At 32.9% G+C, this 26,306-nt stretch overlaps 1 long non-coding RNA gene across 1 annotated transcript; it reads right to left on the bottom strand.

Moving 5' to 3' along the window:
• Positions 1 to 3,770: 3,770 nt before the first annotated feature.
• Positions 3,771 to 25,178, bottom strand: LOC129229609 (uncharacterized). Its single transcript, XR_008581109.1, has 3 exons — positions 25,057 to 25,178; positions 17,203 to 17,290; positions 3,771 to 3,886 (listed from the first exon to the last, which is right to left on the bottom strand). It is a non-coding gene; the product is annotated as an uncharacterized LOC129229609 (long non-coding RNA).
• Between the last annotated feature and the right edge of the window lie 1,128 nt (positions 25,179 to 26,306).

Here is a 26,306-nt window from a genome sequence, read left to right as displayed (position 1 = left end):
GCTTTCTTTCCATTTCCTTCACAATATTTTGACAATTTTTCTGATACGTTCCTATGTTATTAGTAAGTCCTATAATGCTGTTGGTGTCATTTCAATGATAACAGTTATTCCAGTGACAAACTGTCATTTCAGTGATGCCTTCTTGGATGTCTTTTAAGCTCCATAATAAAAGATTTAATGCAAATAACCTAATAATTTTCAGGAAATAGTTGTAAGATATTTAACATTGATTTAGGGTACATTTTTCAAAAATAAATTTGAAATTTTTTTTAAGAGGATGGTGGACTTTGAAAATAGTGAAAATTGACTAAAAACCAAATTTTCCATTTTGTCATACTAATTTTCCATGCTTAATTCTGAACAACATGCAAAAAAAACACATGAATCTACAATGATTATTTCAAAAGTTATATGAGGATTTGAAAATAATGACAGGTGATTTAAATGCCCTCCGAAATATCAACAAATAAGCGTGTTAGGTTTCTGCATTCATATTTTTGTGTTTTGAAATGGTTCTGTTTGTTTTATTTCGCAATATGCTTCTTTGGGACAGAAAAGAGTACTCCAAGATTTCTGTACTCCATGATTTTACCCAGTTTACCTATTATTAACTTCTACTTCTACCGTAATTTGTTTACATTTATGCTAAGCTCTTGTGTTGTTCATATTTTAGGCGATCTTATTTTCCTTTTTCAAATACTGCCTTTTTAAAGATCTAAGTTAAGAAATATTTGAGAAAAATGCATAGTTGATTCAGTTTTTCTGTTGTTTGCAACATTTATTTTCAGGCGAAAGACGATTCCGAAGGATGTGGTTATCCAGTGCAACGAAAAAGGCTGGATGTGTGAAAGCATAATGTTGCATTGGATAACGGAAGTGTGGCAGAAACGAAAACGATGTTTTTTCGAATGCAGGGGCCTCCTTATTTTTGATTCGATGCGAGCTCATTTTTCGGATTCGGTTAAAGAGCACCCAAAACAGGCATCTGCTTCTCTTGCTGTTATTCAAGGTGGATTAACGAAGCTTGTACAGAACCTGGATTTAACCGTCAACCGCAGCTTTAAATGCCATGTATGGAAGCAAGGGGAAACTTGGGATGGCCTCAAATGCTTCGTACACAAAAGCAGGCAATCTTAAGCGAGCGTAATATGAAGAAGTGGTGAAATGGGTATTGCTTGCTTGGAAAGAAGTGTCGCCTAACACTATAAAAGGAGCTTTCGCACAAGCAGAAATCTTTTGTGAAAATGTGCCAGAGATCGTCGAAACTATTCCGTATGACGAAGAATCGCATAAAAATGATGCAGAATTGGAAGATGAACTTCTCTCACTCTTCCATTCTGATGTCAAATCAAGCAATTTCAAGGGATTTAACTAAAGTAGTTTTTAATTAAAAGGATGCCACCCGCTTTAAAAAGCGTGTTGTAGTGGAGCTAACCACTTAAAAAAACTACAACTCACGAACTTAACATTTTTTTTGTATCTGGCAACTGACTTTTCTCGTCTATTTGTTTACCTTTTATGTTTTTCCATTGTTGCTCTTTCCATTTTACCTTTTCCATAAGCGCTGTAAATGTTTTTAATGATTATAAATGATTTTTTAATTGTTTTTCCTATTTTTGCTACCTTGTAAGCAGTCTAAAGAATCAGTGCCATACTCTGCAATCATCATTATTAGCGCGGCGATTGCGATGGGTGCGGCGCTTATGCCAGGTGCGGCGTTTACGATCTGTTTCTCGTACATTGCTCTCATTATTGCGAGTGCGACGTTTCATCCATAAAATACGGTAGTAACAAAATGAAAAAACTAACCATAACCACTTATGCAAAATAAACATAACCATGCAATTAGCAGATCAGTGCGTAGAAAGTGGTTACCATATTGGGCAAATATCGACTTTTTTTTTATAAATCACTCTTGGCAAATTGAAAAATTATCAAAGTAACAGTTATGTCATGCTTAAAATTTTGTGGGTAAAAAAAAAGGGGGGAAATGTATTATAAAGTATTCAAATGCGAGTATAGAACTGAAGCTTTTAACATTATCAAAAGGGGATACAGTTTTTTCTTATGTCAGCTACTTTCAGCTAATTTTAAGTAGTGTTTCGACTATTCTCAAAACTTTTTATCTGAAAAACTTGGTAAGAGATGGACGGAAATAGAGAACGCAATATGTCAATATTCTTCGATTAGGTTCAAATACTGATAATGATTGGCTGAGTGTATTATTACATGCACGTCAATTGAAATCTGAGGTAACATTCTTATTTTCAATCTATTCATTTCTGTTTTTTGTAATGAGCAAAGACCATTAAAAGTTTTTTTTTTCAAGCATACTCTTGATTAAAATTCTAAAGCATCCTGTTTTAAGGGCAAAAATTAAGTATGAATCATACAATATGGAAGTACACTGCAGTTGTCATTATTTCATTAAAAAAATTTACACTGAAGGTAAATTGTGTGCTACTAATTTATTGCATTTCTATGACAAGGTTACCTTGGCTTTACATAAGAAAATGTGTGTGGATGTTGTTTATATTGATGTACAAAAAGCTTTTGATAAGGTACTGCATGTTGCTCTTCTCAGCAAATTAGCTGAAACAGGAATAGGAGGAAAACTTTACTTTGGTTAGAAATTGGCTCATGGAATGAAGTAAAGAGTATTTGTGAAGGGAAATCATTCTAAATGGAGTGATGATTTAAGTGGGGGTTCCTCAAGGATCAGTGTTAGGGCCTCTTTTGTTTATTATCTTTATGAATGACATCAATGAAAATATTTATGGAAGCATGAATTGTTTTGCTGATTATGTAAAAGTTATGGGGATTGTCGAAAATGAAAAACAAGTAAAACATCTTCAAGAGGATTTAGATCATATTACTAAGTAGGCAGATAAATGGGGTATGGCAGTTAATGTAGGGAAATGTCAAGTGCTACACTTAGGTCATGGAAATAAGCGTACAAGATATCGTTTACAGGGTTCAGTCATCAATCAGGTAGAAAATGTTATGGATCTGGGTATCTTAATAAATCAGGACAAGTTTAGTCAACAGTGCAGCATTGCTAGTAACAAAGTCAACAAAATGCTTGGGTTTATCAATAGATCTATTTCAAACAAATCTAAGAAGGTTCTTCTGCATTTATATAGGAGTTTAGTAAGACCTCATTTGGAGTACGGCGTTCAGTTTTGGTTGCTTTATCTGAAGAGAGATATTTTTGTATTGGAAAGGGTTCAAAGAAGGGTAACTAGATTAGTAAGGGGACTTTCAGATCTGGATTATGATACCAGACTTAATAGGCTTAACATGTACAGCCTGGAGCAAAGGAGAGTCAGAGGGGACATGATTCAGTTATTTAAATTTATCAAAATGAAAGATGTTAACGGGTTAAATTTTTGTACGGAAAGCAGGACGAGGGGTCAGTTTTAAGCTATTCAAATCTCAGGCTAACCTGGAAATTAGGAAAAATTACTTCGTTAGTAGGATCGTGGGCACATGGAATAGCTTACCGGAAGAGGCGGGTAATGAGCAAGGGGGTGGATAGCTTTAAGAGAGCCATTGATCTTCATTGAGGACTTATAAACTGACTAGGATCAACCTTGCTGAGCCCAGAGCCTGTTGCTGGTCATCACATTTGTATTTATTTGTATTTTTATGTGGATAATTATTATAAAACAATTTTTTTTTCTCCTGTTAAACATCACAAACAGAGCCTTCAATAATTATTTTTTGTAAGGTTTTTTTTTAAGTATTAGAACTTACCAATTAAGAAAGCAGGGGATTTTAAGTCGATATCTTCACATGTTGCGCTGATAGCTGAATTTGCCAATAAACATTACAATGCTTTTCAGAAAAGTACTTCCTCAGCAGTTGAAAACAGCTTAAGATATAACTGCAATGAAATGAAAATTTATAATTAAACAAAAGTATTGGCAAAGAAAAAGATCTTTTGCATGCTATTTTAGAACAGCATAAAACTAGATTCATCATAACTAATTTAATCCAAAAATTTTAAACTTGTAGATATTTTATTTTTTTATGCTCCAAAAACAATTTTAAAAACTAGCAGGTTCCATCCGCTACACTCACCAACACTTGAAAATTGCTTTACAATTTCATTTAGTTTTCAAAATATTAAATTGCCTGTTGGGGAAAAAAATTAAAAAATTTTCTTCTTAAAATATGCAGGCAAATACTGATATTGTATAAGAACTAGAAAAAAAAAGGAAAAATAAGGAAAAATACATTAACACAATTTTTTTTAAACAAAAAATGACAAATATCATGCTTTCTAAATTTATTTACATAAAATCAAAGCTGCATATCAAATGAAACATTAAATAATTTTTGCTTTTATGAATGACATTTTAATATTTATTTTAAAATAAAAAAAAATAAAAGTTGGAATTTTTTTTTCAGTACTATTACCAAATATTGGTAATACATTTGGACATTGATTTTTGTAACTTCTGCTGACCTTACACAGGGTTGCTACGCCACCGGGAAAACACAGGGAATTTTGAAATCATCCAAAAAACAGGGAAAACGCAGGGAATTTCAAAATTTTGCTCAAAAACCGGAAAAATACAGGGAATTTCAAAAAAAAAAAAAAAAAAATTGTTCGAAAGCTGGCAATATTCCAATAAATTTCCGACAACGCGGCGCGGAAGCACCGCTATAAGTCGGTTTCTTACGCAACTTTCAACCGCCAGTCTTCATTCTACAGTGGCTCCCAAAAGTCTTCGTACACCTACAACTTTCAACGAAATAGTCCCCAATCAATTGGTTAGAATTAATATTTCGGAATAGGTATTTAATTATAAGATCTATGATCAATTTTTAACAAAACTACATGAAAAGTTTTTAAAAAATGTTAAAACTTAATTTTTTAAAAATCAAAAACCAAAAAGTGCCGGAAATTTTATCTCACAAAAGTCTTCGTACACTTTATAAAATGTCTATATATTACTGAATAATCTAACTCTTGATTAAGTTATTAATTAGTACAATATCATACAGTACTCATAACACCTTTTAAACGTCTGGGAATAGATTTCATTCTTTTTCCTTCTTTTTTTTTGTGTAATTTCTGAGTAAGTGTTCTACCACACTTCGAGTCTTACTATTTCTAGCTCTATTTTCGTTTTAAAGCCCTTTTTTCGTAATCTAGCCTCCAGATATCTCTAAATACGTTACATTAAGTTAAAATCTGGAGATTTAGGGGGTATTTTCTAAACTTTGACAATTTTCGTGGCACTAGACGCAAATGTTGAAAACCGTGTGCTTCTTATCGTTATCTTGATAAAAAACAAAGTTGTTTCAATAACCAAATTTTTGGCTAAGAGTTCAAAATTGGTTTTAAAAATATTTAAAGGAACAGCATGATTCATTATTTCATCAAAAAATTACAAACTACCAAGTCCTGATGCTGATATGCACCCTCACACTAGAACACCTCCACAGTCCTGATTAACTGATCCAAATAAGTTCTTAAGATTAAGTGCCTAATTTTTTCTTATACTTACAGTTATACAACAATTTAACCAAAAATGTTGAACTAATTTTTTTCTGTAAGTAAGACGTGATTCCAAAACGTTTTTAGCTTATTTATAATTGATTTTGCGACGAAAAGCGTAAGCTTTCTGTTTTTCGCACGACCAAGAAAATTTCTGCGGGAAGAGGTCCCATTTAATCCAGCTAATCAGAGAACTTGGCGAACAATTTTAGGAGAAAATTAAATGTAATATGTTTCATTTAACTCTGTAGAAACGTTTACAGTACTCAAACATGTATTTTTCATAAATTTTTTAACTTTAAATCTCTGATCATGCTTTGTCAACTTTGCCGGTTGACCTTTTCTTACCTTGTTTTCGGTCCGATTCCTTTCCTTAAAGCATTTTATCAAGCACTTTACTACACAAACAAATATATTAACTAATTTAGAGACATTTCAAACCAATTTACCACAACTGTGGGGAAAAAATTCAAATTTTGAATGGTGTTTGCGGTTTTTTACAAATACCAGCCATTTTACACTAATAAGCACAATATTAAGGAATAAATAAACAAAAAATTAAAGCCAAATGACTTAAAAGGGTCAACACAATGCAAAAATATTAATAAAACGGCATATGATAATTTTAATCATGAATTTATTCGAAAATATTTGAGTGTACGATGACTTTTGTGGCGTGTTATTTCTCTGTACCTTCGTTTTCTGACACATTTCAAAAAGAAGATCCGTCAATATTTTGAAAAAACCAATAGGTTGTATTTAGAATGATAAAGGAATGATGTGAAAAAATATTGGACTTCATATTCGAATTCAGTTTCGAGTTATTTTCGTTTTACTAAAAAATTTCAAAGTGTACGAACACTTTTGGGAGCCACTGTATGTGCTCCCCTATTTTTTTGAATGGATCTGGCCAACGTCACACGCAGTCTCTCTACTATTTCTCCCCTTCTCACAAAACTTCCTGGTTGCACTAAACAGAGCATGCGCGGATCGGAACACAGAGTAATTGGACCGCGCGATGCACGGACCTTTTGCGACTTTCAACCACTTGCCTCTATTCTATTTGCTCCCCTATTCTTTTGAATGGATCTGGTGAACGTCACTAGCGGTCTTTCTACTATTTCTCCCCACAAAACTTCCTGGTTGCACTGATCAGAGCATGCGCGAATCGGAGCACAGGGTAGAGATTGGACGGCGCGATGCACGGCTTAGGAAGTGAATGTGCATGCTTGAATTTTTTGACCACATTAACTGTGAGCAAGGAGATAAAAGATTAAACTGAGAGAGTGGCAATATTTGACTTTGTTTTGTGGCCGTAGCGAACGCTACGGGTGCTAGAGATTAATTTTACGTAATGAGTTCTACTTTGTGAATTTTATTTCAATGAGTTGACGAGTGATTTCTTTTTGAAAAATGACGTGCTCAAAATCAGCATTCAATGCGGATTGGATGGATAAAACCATCAATCCTACCTTTTCTGAATGGGTAAAAGATGTTCCAGACAATCCTTTTGCGGCTTATTGCTCCCTTTGCAAAAAAGTATTTAGCATGAGCAGTATGGGGAAGCAAGTGCTGACGAGCCATTCTAAAAACCAGAAACATAAGAAAATCAGCGGAGCTCCGACAAAATCCTCCACAATTATGGACTTCATTCCAAACACGAAAATAGCAGAAGATACCGCATCTAACACATCTCGTCCTACACCATCAAGCTCCGTGCCTGAAAACACACCTATCACAAACTTTATGCTGCAAGAGCAATCTTTTAAAGCTGAAGTTTTGTGGGCATTAAAACTTGTGGCTTCGCATTCTTCATTCAATGCATTCAACGATGCAGCAGGAATATTTGCTCAAATGTTTCCAGACAGTGAAATAGCAAAGAAGTGCACTTTTGGCCGAACACAAATGTCTTATGTTATTTGCTTTGGTTTAGCACCATTTTTTCAACAATCACTCCAGCAATCACTGCAAAACAAAAGGTTTGTTGTGTGCTTTGATTAAGCGTTAAACCCAATTTCCCAAAAATGCCAAATGGACTTGATCATACGATATTGGTGTGAATCGATAAATAGAGTTGTCTCAAGATACTGGAGCTCAGTATTTTTGAGGAGAACGACAGCCCAGGACTTATTTGACAGCTTTAAAGAAGTGATAGGGTCAGGTGGGGTAAAATGGGTCTTGGGGTAAAATGGGTCAGTTTATAAATAACTCACTGTAATTAAATTAAAATTATTTTTTTTTCAACCAATTTTTTTCAATATTATTTTTAGAACTGTTGGCAACATTTTTCTTTAAAAAATAATTAAGTTCATGAATAATGGCAACACAAGAAAAATTATTTAGAAGCTGTGGATAGTGATGTGAAGAACTAATTTCAGTACTAACTTCAGAAAATTTCTATATATTCAAAAAAGAAACAGAGAAAAATTGGATTATATTCTGATAAAAGAAGCTCTACAGAACATCTCTGGCCAATCAAGTAAGAAAAATATTACATATTTTCCTTTTTATATCAAATTCTTTTAGATGGGGTAAAATGGGTCACAGTTAGGCTTAGCTGACTTTTTTTTGGAAGAACCTAGTATTAAGTTTGATTTAATGTAAACAATATTTGTAATTAACTTTCTTAATTTTAAATTGTTATATAACATTAATTTTAAACAATACTTGCTATTTATTTTCTTCAAAATTAATTTAAAATTGTTCTATATGAACAACATTATATTTAATCTCATCTTCATTCTAACAATGCTTATTAAAATTAATATTATACAGCTTAAAAATTTTTTTTTAACAATATTAGTTTATAAATTATAAGATTCTTTATAATTTAGGTATTTTTTGTTTGCTTTTTTAGTAAACATGCCCAGGAATTATATTAAGAAAAGAACTGTGGTATATGACAAAGCGTGCTTAGAAATAGCATTGAAAGACATAGAGAAGGGAAAAGCAATTCGTGTAGCTGCAAGACAATACAGCATATCATTTGAAACTCTGAGAAGATGGGTTTGCAAGCGTTCTACTTGTAAGGGCTCGGGACGGAGTACAGTCTTGACTCAAGATGAAGAACACTGCATTGTAGTTGCTTTAAAATTCCTTGCTGATTGTGGCTTTCCATTTGATCGCCAAGATGTTATAAATATTGCTCAAGAATATACATTATTAAATAGCAAACTAAGTCATCTTAAGCTTGGAATTGAATGGCTAAGAGGTTTTGAAAAGAGATGGAGCAATCAGCTGACAAAATGAAAACCAGAGCTCTTGACGCAATCAAGAGCAGCAGCTTTGTCTGCAGATGTTGTGAATAGTTTTTTCCAAACTTACACCAAAGTGCTAGAAGACAACGACTTAGTTAATTATCCACACAGGATTTTTAACCTAGATGAAGTTGGTCTTTCGACAGATTCAAGAGCAAACAAAGTGTTCATCTCAAAAGAGAGTAGAAATGCCTATTTAACTTCTCCCGATGCAGGGAAAGCGATGTACACTGTATTATTTTGCATTTCTGCAAGTGGAAGCTATATGCCACCTTCTACAGTGCACAAAAGCACACACTTATATGATTCATGGACAAAAGGTGGCCTGCCTGGTGCTCTTTATGGCTGTTCTGCATCAGGGTGGATGGAAGATATAGTTTTTGAAGCATGGATGGAGCACTTTGTGTTACATACACAAAATACGGAAAAACCCGTTCTTCTACTTTTTGATGGTCATGGCAGTCACCTGACGTACAAAACAGTTAAAACAGCTCTAGACAATCAAATCATCATTTTATGCCTACCGCCAAATACTTCTCATGCCTTACAACCCTTGGATGTGGGAGTTTTTGCTCCAGCAAAAAAATCTTGGAGACTGATTTTAAAACAGTGGTATCGGGAAGCAAGGTTGCAAAAGGTTTCAAAAGCTGTTTTCCCTCATCTTCTGAAACAGCTGTTTGAAAGATTGCATGAAAAATTTGCTGTGAAAGGGTTCAAAAGGTGCAGGATTGTTTCCTCCTAACATGAAAGTAGAAGAGAGGATTGTGTTGAGCCAAAGAGTTACTGATGAACTGGATGTATCATCTACTTCTTTGAATACAACAGCATTGCGAGCAGTGACACCAGCTACATTACATGCTGATGCAGAGCTTCCTTCCAGTTCAAACAAGCAGGACCAAGCACCAATTAATCTAGTGATGTCACCATTCAAAGATTTGAAGTGTGCTATCCTCACAGCTCTGTCACCTATGCAATCAAGCTCCACTAAAGCAGCTATTATAAATTCCAAGAAGAAAAGGAAACGAGTCCAACACAAAGCTGGAGAAGTATTGACCAAACCTGTTGTGATTGAACGTCTTCATGATGAAGAACAAGCTCGAATAAAAAAGAGAAAAGAAAACTTGAAACTGCCACAGTTAAAATATAAACAGAAAAAATGTCAATCTGCAGCAGGTCAATCGGGTCCAGTTAAGAATGCAAATGAACTTTTACCTGGGAAATGGGTAATGATAGAGTATAAAGGAAAAAAAGAGTGTGAAAAGATTTATTGGTCAAATTACACAAATTGAAAGCGAAAAAATACACATCAAATATTTACAAAATCACGAATTGGAAATTTTTATGTTTTCCCTGAAAGAGAGGACATAGATATTGTTGAAAAGACTGATGTTGTAAAAGTATTAGAAGAGCCATTTTGCAACAACCGTGAACAATATTACTTCAAGATTTAAATAAATATTTAGTCGTGTAACAGAAAATGTAAAATATCACTTTTTTTTTAATGTAATGTATGTGATCATAAATATAGTCATGGAATAGTCTTTTGACATCATTTTGCATAATGACCCATTTTACCCCAGGATGGGGGTAAAATGGGTCAACGCTTTTAAAGGTAAGTTTCACCAGTTGATGTTTAAAATATTTTTATTAAAGTTACTTAGAACTCTCCTACAAAAATGTAATGTCATATTTCAATTTTAAAAAATCAGAAAAAATGAGTCGTTTTTTTGCTATATAACTTTGAATGTGAAAAAAGCTAAAAATTGACCCATTTTACCCCACCTGACCCTATCTAATTTAGACAAAGTTGCTTTTGCAAATAAGTATGGATGGACCTAACGTGAACTTAAAATTCTTAAAGCATGTCAAGGGGGAACTTTTATCTGAAAACAACTGCAATGTTTTAGACCTTGGTACTTGTGGATTGCACATACTTCATGGTGCATTACAACATGGAGAAAAATCTACTGGATGGAAAATCGACGCCACCTTAAGGGCTATGTACGGAATTTTCAAAGATAGCCCTGCTAGAAGAGCAAATTACATAGAACTGACTGGTTCGTCTGAATTTCCGTTAAAATTTTGTGCCATTCCTTGGGTAGAAGATATTGGTGTTTGTGAGCGTGCTTTGAAAGTTTTTGGAAACGTAAAAAAATATGTAGAAGTAAACAAAAAATCTCTGCCTGCATCTGTTACTTTTGACAACATTGTGTCATCTTGTCAAGATAAATTGGTTCCAGCCAAGATAAGTTTTTTTTTGTTTCATTTCTAATATTCTACAGCCATTCCTAAAAAATATCAAACAACTAAACCAATGGTACCCTTCTTATATGAAGATCTTTTCATCTTGATGAAACAGTTGATGAAAATTGTTAAAAGTGCTGTGATTGAGGATGCGAAATTCTTAGAGAGTTTGTGCTCAATAGACCTTGATGATCCGAACAATCTCAGATTAAGGAAGAATACAGACATTGGAATTGTGGCTGGAAGATACGTAAATAGCAGTGAAGCTAATGAAGCCCAGAAAAGAGATTTTCGGGCAGACTGCTTTCTGTTTGTAAAGAATACTGCGAAGAAGATATTCGAACGCATGGCAAAGAATTTTGCAGTATTGAAATCCACATCTTGTTTAAATCCATGTTTGTTAAAAAGTAATGCTGTGCTTTGTGAGAAGAGAATGATAAGTCTCCTTCAGCTTTTATTCTCCAAAGCACAAATTTCATCTACATGTTCTGAACGGGCCAAAATCCAGTTTGAAGTCTTTTTGGAGAAAGTGAAGATGGAATACAAAGAAAGTCTGGAGAAATTTGATGAGGCAACTCGATTGGATGACTTTTACCATACTATTTTGTCTGAATTCCTCGACCTTTTGGAAGTTGTCAAAATCATACTTACATTGTCTCATGGTAATGCTACCGTTGAAAGTGGTTTTAGTATCAACAAGGATATACTTGTTGCAAACTTAAAAGAAGATTCCTTGATTGGCCTGAGGACAGTTTATGATGCCATACATTTTCATGGAGGAGTATTCAATGTCCCTCTTTCAAAAGAGTTGCTTCAATTCACCAAATTAGCATGAATGAGGTACCATGTGCTTTAGAGAAGAAGAAAAATCTGGCGAAAGAAGAAAAAGAAAAAGTGTCGAACAAACGGAAAGCAGCATTTCAAATTAAACTGTTAGAAAAGAAAAAAATGAAACTTCTGACGGAAAAGTCAGCAGAACTTGCTAGAATTGATTCCGAGATATATGAACTAGGCAAAACACAAGATTGTTGATTTTACTTAATTTTCGATTGTGATCATTTGAGATTCATTAAATTTTTTGTCTTAAGATTAAAAGTAATATGTTTTCTTTGACATGCCTTAAATTTTATGTAATTTTTATGACAGTGTAATAAGGTAAGTGGACATGTTTGTTCTTAACTTGGATATTTTTTTTTCCTGTGATGAAATCTTATAGGATAAAAATATTCGAATTCAAATTGCAGTATTTGTGCATTTGAAATACTGTGTATCCACACAGGGAATTTTTTCCCCAAAATTGAGTGGCAACCCTATTACAGTCGTATAAGTTTCATTTTTCTTGGCATAAAGCAAATTTTTATTGCTAGTTTGGATTTTTTTGACCCTCCACATTCTCCTGCTTCTCTAATTCTTCATGATCATGATATCTCATACTTGTTATTTAATGAAGTAAATCTTTTGAAATAAAAACATTTCAGACTACACTTTTAAAGCATATAGCATCATGTTCTCAGCTTAGTCAAGAATTATAAAATCTATCTTTTTTTCAATGCAAATCCATTTTCTACAGTTACATTGCTACGTGTGTCAACAGTTCCCAAAGATCTGTACTTTCTTTCAACTTCAAAAAAAAAAATAAATAAATAAATAAATAAAAATAAATAAATAAATAATATTCATCTAAACTTAATTTTTCATTGTCTTGAATTTTGTTTTTAGCAACGCTGCGGAGTCAGAAAAACTGACCAACGTTTAGGAAAACTGAAAAATAGTCAGAGGTTCAACAGTTTTTTTTCTTTACATGCTCAATAAATAGGGTATTTTCTATTTTGTGGAAATTGAGCATTTGAGAGAATAAATAATCAGGTAAATACACTTTTTTTGTTTTTCCCTGGGTATATTACAATCAGGGTCGGATTTAACGTCTATCTACACCCTAGGCCAAGCATAGAGATTACGCCCTTCTACCTCCGAACTGTATTAAAATCGTATCCCCCCCCTGGGTCTTTCTGGGGGATAAGTGAAAATTTCTCGTCCCTTCCTCCATTTGAAAACTGAATGATGGGTTTTACTTTTTCATTTTCCCTTGGTGATGTTCTGAGAGGGGATTCGCGGGTGCTGCGCGGAAATTTTTCAAAATAGAAGCTCCAGAAACTCAATTTTAGGTCATTTAACGTGATTTAACTCGAAGTAACGGTCATCTTTGATGATGTTATAGGAAGGGATGAATTAAAGAACTCTCCCCTCCGTTTTCGAAATTCAAGTCCTAAAACAAAATTTTTGGAAAACTTAAATGATGCTGGGAGAGAACGAAGAAATAGAGTTCCTAAACCAGAATTTTAGAGAATATTTTTTTGATGAGCGTGCGATCGGTGACCTTAGCAAGAAACTTATTTGAAATTAAAGACCAAAACATTCGAAGACGTCTTTTATGATGTTAGGGAAATAGGTGGGGTTAAGACATTCTCCCCCAGAAAGTTTTCAAAATTCAAAACCTAAATACTTTATTGTAAGTCATCTTTAATGACAGGAGAAAAGATGGAATTTGGTAACTCTCTTCCATAAACTTTTCGAATTTTAAGTCTTAAAAACAAAACTTTAGACAATTTTGATAATGTTGGAGAAAGACCGATGTCTGCGGCTCTCCGGATTTTTTTTTTTAGTTTTTAAATTCAGGTCCTGCTTTTAGGCGATTTTAAATGAGTTGGGGAAGAGGGGACAGGATACTGAAGTCAAGGTCACTTCCCTGGAAAATTTTCAGGCTTGAGGCCTTAAATTTTTTTTAGACAATCTATTATGATATGAATGCTTTCCCCTGTGCAATTTTTGAAATGAAAATTCTAAATATGCATTTGTAGGACTTCTAATGCATCTGATGGTGCTGGGTGAAGATATAGGGATTGAGGACTACAGTCCTGCACAGATGTTTAGAAGTTGAGAACCGGAAAAAAAAAATTGTTGACAGACTTCGATGATGTTCGGAAAATGAGAGACTCGTAGTCACTCGGAAACTTTTTTGAAATTGACGTTTCATAAAAAGCAAGCTCAGATAAACTTTGAAGATGTTAGTAAAAGTGGGGGAAGGGGGGGGGGTCCAAGTAAAGGTCAAATTTTTAGAGTGTAACTTTGTAAGAAAATGTGCTTCCGTTTTTCAAACAGAAACAATTAGCGGAAAATATCAACTTTTACTTCAGTTTTTTACCACAAAATAATTCTACAAATAAAAAAATAAAATAAAGCAGAGAAAATATTAGCGAGAATAAAAATACAAATAGTGTAAGAACGAAAACACAACAGTATAAATTGTTCTTTTTGTTAAGCTTAATATTAAAAAATTCGTCCCTTTTTGTATGGCCTCATTTTTTTGCTTTTTGTAGGCAGAGGTGCCAGGCACCTCCCAAAATATTTTTTTTTTGGGGGGGGGGGGAGTGGCGGTGCTGGAGCATCGCAGCACCATCGGAGTCGGTGCCCCTGCAAAATTATCTATTTTAATCAGTAACGGGGCCTTGACTGAAGCATTACGCCCATTCTCTTCTAATTGTTTCTTTTTTTCCTGCTCAGTGGGAAGGTTGCAGTCTGTTCTAGCTGGATTTTTATTCTCCAAATACTAGCACGCTGCTTTCTTCTTTTTTTTCCCCAAGGAGCCACTCCTTTGTTTTCCTCCATGGTATGTGCCCTTTTTGGCTTGCGCCCCTAGGTCAGGGTCTAGGTTGGCCTATTGGGTAATCCCGGCCTGATTACAGTTAAAAATAAATACTTAGGCATTTTAAATCACCAGTTTCAATGAGAACAAAAAGAAATTACCACTCCCCTTTCAGAGAAAATATATTTTAAGTAAAGAACTCATTCCAGTAGAACAATGTACCTCCTGCTTCCACTCAAAGAAAAAAGATTTATGAAAGTATGCATAACAAAATCATTAAAAAAAAAACACTTCAAAAAGAGCACCCCTCCCTGGGATCCAATTTTCACAACTACAGGTGCTATAAGGGCTACAGAGCACAGCAAAACTGCAGATTTGTATGCTAGAAAGTCAGTTGCAAATTCATGGTCTATGGTAACATATTCAGTGTTTGAAATATTTTGATTTATATCTGATATTTTGATATTTTTCAATCAGCACAAACTAGTCTTTAAAATACTAAATGAATCTTTAATCACTCTATTTTCTTAAATTATTTTTACAATATGTAGGCTCGAAAGTAATGTTTTTTTCCTTATTTATATCTAATATTTTATTTTACATTTTCATTGATTTTAATACAGTTAATTTAGTATAAGTGGTTTACTAATTTTTCCTTACTTGCACAGTTACATGATTGAGAAATAAATAATATGCATTAGTTGATGAACAGTCATAAGAGATTTTCTTTTATTTTTCTGACTAACGTTTAATATTTAATCAGGCACTTCTAATAAGAATTAAAATTGTTACATTACTTAGAATGTTATGAATATAAAATAAAAAAAGAATATTATATTACTTTGTTATATAAATGATGTACTAATACATCATAAAAATATATACTTTTTGGTTATTTTCAATAATAAATAAACAATATTACTACAATTAATATAGTTTTATAATGGAAATACAGTAGTTGAAAAAAATAAGCATCGAAAATATCAAAATATCATATTTTCAAAATAAATATCGGATATATAACGGCCAACCCTGAACATATTGCTCTAGCTCCAGGTTTGAATTCAGAGCTAAGAGCATTTTAGAGATGTAGATTTACTTTCCTGTTCTAATTGAAAAATTTGGAACAAACAATCTTGTGCAGAAAAATAGCTTCATTCAAATGGTGTAGAATGTTATGGGGGAAGAATGCAGGATAAATCTTTCATCCTACAATTATTGTTAAGTTTAAACTTAAAAAAATTAGTTGCAAAACCCCAGTGTCCGAAGTATTTTTGAACTAAATATCAAAGCTGTAGGTGCTTTGGAGTCTCCTGGATGCAGGGCAGTCGGATAAATTCTCGATTTCTTCTTCTGATAAGCCTTCCGGCAGAAGAAAATTTAAGAATTCACAGGATCATGCTTTGGATGCAGTATGTCCTTGTACACATATTAACATAAATCTGCTCTGAAAAAAACTGCTCTTGCAGGGCTTGAAAATTATAGCACCTGACATGCCCCGGGCATGAATCTTTTACTCTTACATACCTGGCTGGGCATGTAATTTTTTTATTCAAATATTTCCTCCAGAACTTTGTTTCATATTTTATTGAAAATTACCACACATTCTTACCGTAGCTCAAAATTTATTTCACGCGGTAGGTGCTACTCCTACCATCATATCCAGAGCATACTCCTACCATCATATTTGGACAATCATAAAATCATTACGAATTGTTATCAAAGTCAGCAAACAATCTGCTTTAAGTCAAGTGCAAAGAGAATATTTTCTTTTATTGCAACAGGGATTGCCTAAAGCAAAGTAGAAAAATAGAATTGGCTGTTTCCCCATTTGTGTAGAAGCAATCTTTCCCTTTATGTAATTTATTTGATTTTTAACAATGGCTTTTTTCGTACTATTTATTTAAAACTAATTTTTTGATGATTTATATTAAAATATTTCTTGATTCAGATATAAAGCTGTTAAATTGATTTTCTGTCTTATAAATGCTTTACTACAAATTCAAAATGTTTTTATTGATGTACAATAAAAAAAACTGGGTATGTTAAAACTTGATTCAGGCATGCGCACCATATTGTAGGATGGAGAGCAAGGTATGTGTTATGTTTCAAAGGGGTCTGGGCATCAGTCCCCAATCCCTGCCAGAAAAACAGCACTATTGGAAAAAATAGGCATAAAAGAAAAAAAAAAAATCCAACTGCTAAATTCACATAACAATCAGTTTACCTCGACACTGCAGACCCACCGTATATACAGTGGTGGAAAAATCAGTGTTACATTGCGAGTAAAACTGCACACGATGCATTGCTATAGCATTATGTAGAAAACCATTTTTTCCAGGTATAATTAACACATAATATGTCAAATAGTAGTTAAGCCTGTGAAACATTAAACACAATGGTTTCTAATAATTCTGGATGTGATAACCGGGCTGCCTGGTATATTGCATTATTAAATACCCGAAGGCCGTAACACCATTTAATTTATTTTATAATGGTTAGTTAAAAGATACATGATACGCATAGTTCTTTAAAGTAAAATCACATACTTTTTAAGAAATTCTTTTCATCAAGTTTGCAAATTTGAAGTGAAAGAAGTTATTCTACAACATCTACATGGCAGCAGAATCACCAATTCTAAAAGAAATGGAGAAGAATTATCCACAAAATGGCTCAGGTTAATCAAAGCAGTAAAATACTGATGTCTAAATACACATGAGGTAAAACTGTTTGTATGGTCAAAAATACTGATTTTACTTGCTTAACTTGATAAAATACTGACCAAAAACTGACTAACTTTAGTATAATAATCAATATCATGCCTTGTAAAATCAGGGTTGGCAGGTTTCTGCCAAGGCGGTAAAAACCACCGGTAGAAACCGGTTAAAACCGACATGGCAAAAACCCCTTTCTGTCACATTTATGGCAGAAACTGGCAGAAACTCAAAAAATGACATAAATGCAATTCCTGACATACAATAGAAAATGTATAAGAAAAATAATTAAATATTAACCCAAATACAATTTATTTACAACACTATCACCATTCAAAATCAAATTTTATTGTTTTCACACTGCAGCAGCCTGTCACAAAATACAAGTTTTGACGCTGTTTCTAAACCTAAACAATTTCTCAATTTGTTGTGCACAAAGAAGAAATTTGTGAAGATTCTTTCAATCCCAGCAGAACAAGCTGGCATTATCATCAAAGAACAAGCAAGATTCACAAAACTTTCATATGTATTACAAGGTATATGTGGTTTCATAGCTTTTGGGTACTCCTTTAGCCAAGCTCCTTGCCTGTGATTGTTTCTGAAATATTTCTGGACTGAAACCACTTGTTTAATGAGAGAATCTGGTGTGATATCCAGTCCAAGAAGATTTAAGTAATGAGTTGAACACCCATAAGTTGTAACAGATGGCATTTCTTCTTCAATAATTTTCGTCATTAACTCCATCTTGTGTTCATTATGAGTTACTAAAGACAATACTTTGCAGTCATATTTCATTTCAAGCTTTATTATTGCATTTTTCACTAAATCAGCACAGTAAGTTGCAGGTTTTTATTTTTCAGTTCCTGTATTTATAGAATTATAAAACATGCATTCAGAACCAGTGTGAATACAATTTGCAACAACGGGTTCGTTATGGATGTTACTCCATCCGTCTTGTATCAATAAAACTTTTTTACCACTGATTTTCTTTTTAAGTTGTAGTTGCAACTGACTACATATTTTGTCTAGTAGATCTCCATCCAACTGTTTTCTTCTGGGAGGTTTATAACCTGGTCTCAGTAAGTTAATCATGCTTATAAATGATGGATTTTCACTCACCAAAAAAAGGTATGTTACAGCTGTAAAAACATTTGGCAATTGCCTCATCCAAACCATCTTTTTCTTTTAAGTTTGTTTTCATAATAAATTTACTTGGAGAACTTTGAATTCTAGAAGGTCCAACTTCTGTAGACTCATTTTCTTGTCCTGATTTTTTAGGAAGAGGAGTAATCTTGTTAACCCTTCAAGCGGCCGTGACGTAAAATTCCTTCATCCAGGGATGTATTGAAGAGCGGCCGTGTCGAAAAATTTGGTCTTGAATATTCTGCTTCGAGAACAGCTGCGGCGTAAAATTCTATGGAAGAATATTCATGGCGAAATTTTTCGACACGGCCGCTCTTCGATACATCGCTGGGTGAAGGAATTTTACGTCACGGCCGCTTGAAGGGTTAATCACCAAATCACTATCACTTGATTCTATCGTAACTTGTATGTTAAAATCAGAACCTTGCTGGTATGCATCACTAGTAGCACCATTACACTGTTTATGATGTTCTTTCATTCTGTAGGGTTTTGCACTCACAAGCTTTTTTTGCAGCTATTACATTCAACTACTAATTTATTATTAATTTCTTTCTGACTAAAATATCCCCATATAGGATCCATTGGTCTACCACCTTTAGAACTCATGATTAAAAAAGCTTCACAGCATAGAGCAAAACTACTCAAAACAAAATCTTTTTGTACAAATAAAGCTCTTTTGGTTGATAGAAGAACAGCTTACAAAAACAGAACTGCTTTACTTGATTGGTGACGAAATGTATATGTAGAACTGTTTCAACCAATGAAACTCTTTACATTTATGAGTCAGTGAATCTAACCAATTACATTGTTTCTTACATACAGCAAAGTTGAAGACTGTGGTAGTACTTATATAATTGGATTATTAACTTTCCATAGAAATCAAGACGGGGGGGGGGGGGGGGGGGGCTCTTTGAGAACAGCTTTATTCAGTTATATTAAGTGTAAAATAACAAGTTCTTGAGTTTAATGGAATAAAAAAAAATCTGTATTTATTTAAATATTTGATATATTACACTTTATATTAAATGCAAACAAAACAATTATAAACAACAAACTGAAAAATTTGTTACTTACAACATTACAAGGCTAAAATTTCTAACACATAGTAATTTCAACTATGATAAATTTTACTTTGCTTTGGAAATGTCAGTCTTGTTATTTAACATATTTTTACAATAATTATTAAATAACTATTATATTACTTTTTTTGCAATGACGAAATGAAGTTATATTTTTTATTTTACTTAATTGCCTATCATTAAGTAATTACCAGAGCTATTAAAAACATTTTCTAGTTTTTGCCAGTTTCTACCAGTTTCTGCCGGTTTTTACCGGTTATAACCAGTTTCTGCAACTGGCAGGGCAAAAACCAGTTTCTGCCGGCAAAAAGCCAACCCTGTGTAAAATGGATGCTTATTTTATTTGTAATGTAAAATAATGCCTTAATTTATAACGCAAACCTAATATGGTACAAATATTGATTAAAAGTTATTAGTTTAATTCATATAATTACTATATGAAAATAAATATGATAATCTCTTACTGCAACAAGGAAAATAAGCTAATTTAATGCAACTTAAAGTGTTTAAAGTACTACTAAGTTCTTAAAGGCAGTTTTTCATTATCAATTTTTTTTTTAAATAAAACCACTGAAAATTGTGAAAAAACTCTGAAATTTGATAATAGAGGCTAAAATTTACATAAACTGTACATTTAACTAAGTTAATTTTTTAATTTGAAAAACATAAGCACTGCATATTTGCTACTTACTAGCATGGTAATAAGTCAACATACTTCAATGTTTAAAAAGCTTTCACAATTTGTGTTTAAAAAAACAAAAGAAAAAGAAAAGATAAACGAAACAGTCCAAAAGACAATTTGCAAACTTCTAAGTAAAACCAAACACAGAACATGTTCAAAGGATTGCTTCAATTACTAATAAGTAAATATATTTGTGTAGAAACAGTTTCACTTTTATCAGAATTCAATGAAACCTCGTTAGTTTGAACACGCTTAATATGACTGCTAAGAGGAATTGCACTTGCGATCCCTATCCCACTGCATTCGCACATATAGCTAAAAAAAAGGGTACATCTCACATCATTAACTGGTTTAGATTTTTTCTCTAAACCGATGCATCAACACCACACTGAGTACAAATCTAAGCACCAATATACAGTCGCCGGTTAATGATTGTTACCGTTTTAATCTCTAATTTTTTCTCACAAATGTCAAGTTAGCAGATTGTCAAGATAATCTGGCTTAGCAATGAAGGTGTGAAGCATTTTAGTTATAGGAAGCTTTTCAAAGAAACGTTGGTGGAAGTATTGCAGGTGACAAAGGTTGTCACTTCTGCTGAAACATGCAGGAAATATAAACATTTTTAACTTTAAACAGAAAATATACGGAGGAGCAAAGTTTATCATCACCTAAAAAAAGAAAAAAAAATGTGTATGTATGCATGTGCCTGTGTAAGATCTGGACGCAACTTGGATACTGCTTTCGCTGGAGGAGCAGCATTGTGAGCCGGTAGGGGCTGCAAAGGGAGGTGGGGGGAAAATATAATCATAGGAATTCAAAACAGTCAAATGAGAACAATAAGCAATGTGATTGCTCAAAAAAAAAGGGGGAAGTTAAAAGTGCAAAATCAGTGACGCACACAAGGAAGGGGTCCAGGAGGTCCGGACCCCCTGCTTGCTTTTTTACCCGATTGATTACGATTCTGTGTATTTTGTACGTAAAATAAATTCGAACAAAGGTAACATTAATTTCAGTTCTAATAAGTGAAAAAAAAAATCCTCATGATAAAAGATTTTTTTAAAAATATTGTGCACTTTTCCTATAACAAATTGCCTATTACAAGCAGAATGGTGATTATAAATGAATACACTAAAAAACCATGTTTTAGTTTTGTAATTACAGATTACACCAAATGAGATTCTATGAACTTCTAAATCATATGGTGCTTCTGCAACAATGAATTTGATTTGTTGAATCCATTTTTTAATTATAAGAAAAGTTAATGCGTATATAAGTATATTTTATTAAATAACACTAATTGTTTATTCAATAGTTTATTTTTTTACTGTTTTTTGTTCTCGAGAATCGAAAAAATCAAGTCAATATGTTTGACGGCGTATTGGGGATATTATATGAGACTGAGGCTTTCGATCTTGGACCCTCCCCTTGCAAAATTCCTGTGTGCGCCACTGTGCAAAATAGACATTTTTTGGCAAGTTTGTTTAACCATTTTTTGTTTAGTATTTTTCAACAGATGGACTCGTTGCATGTGCCTTGTGTCTGAAAAAAATTTCACGTGGCTAAAAAAAAAAATTCAAAAAATATCGAAAGCATCACATTTTGCATAGTCAGAGTCACATTGCATATCTTCAGTAAAGAAACTTCTCATTTTATTCAATTTAATTCCCAGGTACAATCATGATTAAAGATGAACTTATGTATGCTTACAAAGAAACATTAACGTATACAGCTACAGTGAAACTTCAGTGAGCTGACAACTTTGACAAGCCAAAGTGAATATTTATTTTCAAAAAGTCAAATTCTCTTTCCTCAAGCATAACCTTCTTGAAGCACATTAAACTGCATTTCATTTCTTCATTAGAGCATAGTTTTAAGGTCAGCACACAATATTTTCTGTTGAATTATCCATGTGTTCTCATGTTATTAAGAAAAAAAAAAAGAAATTTATTTCAAAAATAAGTAACAAGTTCTCCATACAGGTAGACAAGAATAAATAATCACTTTGGCTTGTCGAAGTTTTCAGCTCATCGAAGTCCAACTTATCGAAGTTTCACCGAAAACCTATTAAATATTTTTTACCAAATGTATAAAATAAAAGTTAGGTACTTACTTAAAAGTTAACTTGCATTTTCAAGTTAATTTATAATATCAAATACGTCTCCTTTAGTCCTCTTTGCGACCCTTCAAATTCTATATATCGTAAATACGACCACTTCAAATTTCAGGCCATAAAATTAGATCTATCACAAAATTTCATTTGTAAAAACTAGAGATGCACTGAACATTTGGTTGGTATTCAGTAAACTGCATATTCGGCACACAAAACAAATATTTGGTTCAGCAGAATACTTTCAGCAGCCGAATAGGTAACAAATAGTAGTAAACAAATAACTAGTGCATGGTGGATAAAGTAAATTTATCCTATCAACGAGTATCTGCAGGATGGGTACGGTTCGACTTGTGAATTGAAGGCCAAAGGTTGGGTATTTAGCAATAAGTTGCTGCTCCTAAGCCAAAGCTACATACAATATACCCGACAACCTGGTTATCACATTCAGAGACTGTCTGCTATAGTGCATGTAATTCGCCTTAGGGGTGGGAACTTATTGCTACATAACTAGTAATCAAATAGTAAACTAGTAAACAAATTTAAATGTGTTCAATAATTGATGAAAATATTATATTATGAATATATTTTCATATAATGAATGAAAATTACCATACAAAACCACAATACAAAATTAATTCAAATTTTTTTTTTATTACCTAATGTTATCACATTCAAAGTAATTTTAATGTAAGAGAAAGCAATCGGATAATAAATTTAAAATATTGTAGTTTTTCAGTTTTTTCTTAAATCTTATAACACATTACATTATGGCGTAAGACATAAAAAACTTATTTTTTTACATATATTCATTTAAATATGACACAGTAATAAGAAAAAAAAAACATTATGTTAAGTAGTAATAAATATATGGTGAATTTATAACTACTTAGCTTTCTTCCTTGCCAAAGGAATTCCTTTTTATTTTTCTTTCTAAGGAATCAATTTCTTAGGAAAGTAATCAACAAAAAAAAAAAAAAAAAAAAAAAGAAAGAAAGAAAGAAAAACTACCTTCAGTTGAACCTGTAAAAATCTCAAACCCGACTATCTCAAAAAACCTTTCCATGTTGAAAATTTTCAATTTCCCTGCTTTATAGCATGAATTCAATGCTCTATTCAAAATTCATATCTAAGGAACTTCACACCATGGGCGATAGTGGACTCAAATAAAATTTTCTGAAGACTGAAATTTTCAGAAAAAAATGAGGCAGCTTCGAGGGCAGGATGTGGCCCCTAGGTACCGCTGTTTTAGTCCAAAGGGATTTCACAATTGGATTTGTGATTGCGAAACAGGCTCTAACGATTCCCAATCAGCACCAATTTGCATAAAAATTAACCATTCCTCAGATATTTTTGCCCGTTCATATTCAAAAATGTCCAATTACTCAATGAAATAAAATAAAAAGAAAGAAAAAGGAGGGGGGGGGGGATGATAACAGCTATATGGCATTTAAATATTTTAGAAGAATTTGAGACAATTTCCTATGATCTCACAGATATGTTTATTTACTTGTATATAATTATTACAACAATTAACTGTCTTTACATTTAAATATTTTAATGAAACTTCTTTAAAAACCATGTAAACTATTTTTTTGATTTTTTAAATTATTAATATTTTATAATACAAAAAACCTCACCGTTGTGTAGTGTTTTTCAGAAGTTTTTAACAGTTCCCGAGCAATCCGCAAATAAACCACAGATAAAAACTACACCAATGGCCAATTTTTTTTCAAAAGCTTTTGCCCATCTGAGGGTGATAAAAGGTGAGAAACTCTGTATATGGTATGACAGGATTTTTTTCACAAAAGATGTGGAAAAAAAAGACCCCAAAATAGTTCTCTTTTTTCACAAAAGAAACAAGTTCAGAAACTTCCTTCTTTCCACAAAATGCGGACCAAAAAATAAATCTGGATTGACTCCTATATCTCACCAAGGGCTCGGGGGTTGACCCTCAACACTCTTGCTGCACCACTGTATTGAAGCATATTTCAAACGTATGAAACATTTAAGAAATATTGCTGCAATACTTCTTTGATCTTTACTCTCTTCTCGCAGGAACTCTTGGCCTAAAACCATGTTGTCAATCCTAGTATGGTAATATATATATATATATATATATATATATATATATATATATATATATATATATATATATATATATATATATGTATGTGTGTGTGTGTGTGTGTGTGTGTGTATAATGTTTGCTATGAACTAAAAACAATCCCACAAAATTATTCTAGTTTTGCCACTGGTGGCGAGTGTGGTCGAACAAAAACTCAACATTTTGTTGATAAAATATTCTACTATTTAAGATTTAGCAAATCTTATGTTTCAATGTAACAACTCGTTTCTCCATTGCTAATGGACCTGCAGTACAGTAATAATTATTGTAAAGAAAATTAAAAATTACTTCAAAATGAGTGTTGAAATGTTACAAAATAAACACTGAACGGTCCCACCAATATTGATCTTTTTTTTTATAACCGTTATAAATAAATAAATGAAGGAAAAAATAAGTTAACTTCGAGGAGAACGTTACAAATAGAATCAAACGTAGTAAGGTCGTTCTGTTAGAATACGTGATAAGCAAAACGCGTTCGTCCATTTGCAATAGCTAAACATTAACGGAAGTATTTCAGAAGCTAAAAAGGAATTTGCTGAAATTCGCTTACCTCAATTATTTCTCAGGTTATCGGTTTAAACAAGATAATTCAGATAAAAATAATAGAGCTAAAGTGCAATAATAATCATCAAATATAGCAATAACAATACGCGCCAAAGCATCTAAGCCAGGTACACACTTATTCAAAACACACATGAAACTAATAACGGTTACAGTGCTTGTTGTAATAATTGACACAGATTTCTCGGGAAAAAATTTTAAATGAAAAAAAACTGGTGGGTAAAAAATTACACTCCTACATGTCTGGAATGTTAATTTGAGAGAAAAAATATGGATAAAATCGGGTTTATATTGCTCAGCGAAGATATTAGAACTCTTCCTAAATATCAAGATCCGATGAAGAGCATAGGTAGTGCTGTATCATATATTTCACTACGGGTCATCCGAAATGAGATGCAAGTGTCGATGGTTATTTAAATAAGTGATTGACCAACGATTAATATATTGGTCAAAATATAGATAGAAAGGTTTTTGCTAACTAATGAACGTAAAAAACAAATTATTTACGGAACGAAATGACAAAAAGAACGTTAGTGTTTTCTGCTTACATTTACAAAACAAAATGTTACAAAATTAAGCGTAGATAAAAAAAAAAGTATTCTTTTACAAGTGGGGTAGCTAGCCCATGGTATCGGGGGGGGGGGGGGGGAGCTGTTACAACCAGAGCCGACTTCATGAAACAACCGGGGGGGGGGGTGAACGGAAATTGGCATAAGGTTAATTTTTCCCTTCACACATACTACCATACTACAATTTGGAAATTCTGGACTTCTGAAATATGGAAGTCTCTAAAACTGACATATTTCTAGGGGTTTCTTTTTAATTCAAATGTGGGAAAGTTGCAATGAAACCTTTTGAAAAGCGTGATGTTTTGAACAATTTTTTATAAGAGCAAAAATCTATCATTTTTGCAATGGTACATGAGCACGGTTCATTTTCGTGACTGCGAGTAGTACAGAGAATCATTTTCGAAATGGTAATTTTAACTTTTGCTTGCTTTATTTTTTTCTCATTATGTTTATTTTGAAGTGCAGATAATGGTTGGTTTGATTAGATTTTTTGGCGAAAGAGCACTGCGTCAACCGCGATTATTAAGAGTGGAAAGAAAAGTCAAAAAACTGAGTTTTATTAGGGAGAAAAGGACATAAAACTTCTAGAATTTTGAAAAAATTAGTCAAAATAAACACGTAAACCAAGTTTTAAATTTTGAGTGACGAGCCGAAAGAAATATCTGAGAAA

Source organism: Uloborus diversus, chromosome 9, assembly GCF_026930045.1.
Source record: "Uloborus diversus isolate 005 chromosome 9, Udiv.v.3.1, whole genome shotgun sequence".
NCBI lineage: Eukaryota > Metazoa > Arthropoda > Arachnida > Araneae > Uloboridae > Uloborus > Uloborus diversus.
This window is presented reverse-complemented; position numbering and strand designations above follow the sequence as displayed.